Below are 2,113 nucleotides of genomic sequence, written 5' to 3' on the forward strand. Positions count from 1 at the left end.
TGCACTACCGGTACTGAACGCGTCACTGTCATTGTCAATTTCCATAGTAAAATTGACAGTATTGCAGCTGCAGTTAGAAATGGAATGTCACCATTACTGCAACAGTAATAGGTACTGGTGTACCTAGTCTGAATCCGAAAGGTATCAGCAGCGGCAGAACGGTCGCATTGTTATCGCCTGTCACCATGCCTGTCACGTTCTAACAAGTACGTAAGTGCGAAAGTGACAGGCATAGTGACAAGCGATAAAATGGAATCATGCTAATACCACCGCTGATGTGAAGTCACTTTGTATGGACTATAAATCCCATTATTATTGCCAAAATTGAGTGTAGATTTGATAATCTTTTTAACTCTACTGAAATACGTGATTCATCATAAATTTTATTGTTGAATATAATAATTCAATTCACATTATTTGTAACGCAATGCATGATAAATTGTCTAAACATATGTACTTGTTATAATAAATAGGTATTATAAACTAGCAAAAAGCAGAGCTTTGTAAGGGCTCGCGGAGGTTTTCTACTTTAACGTACCGAACCGGTTGCTGTCCGGTACGCCTGTCTGTTACAGCTTTTACTTTGTCCTTTAAAAACGTGTCCAGACGACAAAATCAAATTGCCAATATCATCCACACGTAATATACAATTTCATAAGTGCTTATTACATCCTACACGGCCGCCCAGTACTTTTTGTAAGGAACCCAACTGGCTTTCCTATATAATGTTGGGTCTGTTCTTGAATTTATTTTTGCGTCCACTCCACACAATTGATCGAAAAACTATCCCGTCTGGACACCTACTGGCGGTAATCACGCTGCTCCGCACATAAACTAACACACACAGTTCCACTAGGTACAGCCAGGGTCCAGCATCAGCTCTATCTTGGGTACTGCTCTTCCAAGTTCTCATTAAGACGTGTCAGATGACCAAAACAGCGTGTGCCTATGTTGCACTAAACCTGAGTTCCACTAAACCTGAGTTCCACTAGGTACAGCCAGGGTTTAGCATCAGCTCTATCTTGGGTACTAATCTCCTAAGTGCTCATCAAGACGAGTCGGATGGCCAAAACAGCGTGTGCCTATGTTGCAACAAACCTGAGTTCCACTAGGTACAGCCAGGGTTCAGCATGAGTTCTATCTTGGGTACTGTTCTCCCAAGTGCTCATCATGACGAGTCGGATGTCCAAAATAGCGTGTGTCTATGTTGCATCAAACCTGATCGAGTTCCACTAGGTACAGCCAGGGTTCAGCATCAGCTCTATCTTGGGTACTACTTTCCTAAGTTCTCATCAAGACGAGTTGCATGACCAAAACAGCGTGTGCCTATGTTGTATAAAACCCGAGCTCCATTAGGCACTGTCAGGGGTTCAGCATCAGCTATCTTGGGTACTGAAAGTACTGATCTACCCAGTGATCATCATGACGAGTCGGATATCCAAAACAGCGTGTGTCTATGTATGTTGCATCAAACCCGAGCTCCACTAGGTACTGCCAGGGTTCGGCATCGGCTCTATCTTGGGTACTACTCTCCTAAGTGCTCATAATGTGCCTTTGTTACACCAAACCTGAGTTCCACTAGGTACTGCCAGGGTACTGGGTCATTTTGCTGAACTGCACGCCGACGTTTCGATTGGCGTGCAGTTCCCATACAAGTTGCAGCCGGGTTGTAGTCCGTCTGTATCGGCCCTAAAGGGGCCCACTGATTAACAGTCCGCCGGACGGTATCGGCCTGTCAGTTGTTCGGAACTGTCAAAATTTTGTTCTAACTGACAGGCCGATACCGTCCGGCGGACTGTTAATCAGTGGGCCCCTTAAGTCACTGAAGTTTGTATTAATTATGCTTACCTTTATTTATAATATTAGCAGTTCCAAGCAATAGTAACACTAAAGGCGCCATTAATTAATTACGTAAGACAATTTTTGCCAGCTTTTGACCCCTTCCCTCCCCTATGTAAGAAATAATAAGAATAGGCTGACCCCGTCCCCCTCCCACCAATATAATTAATTTTCAAAAAAATATTTTTATGAATGTTTATTTGTACCTGTACAAAGGTACTTGAGCTCGTTTAAGCTGACTCTGCACCGTGTTTGATAGCATAGAGTGTGGAAG

The sequence above is a fragment of the Cydia splendana genome, chromosome 2, assembly GCF_910591565.1.
Source record: "Cydia splendana chromosome 2, ilCydSple1.2, whole genome shotgun sequence".
NCBI lineage: Eukaryota > Metazoa > Arthropoda > Insecta > Lepidoptera > Tortricidae > Cydia > Cydia splendana.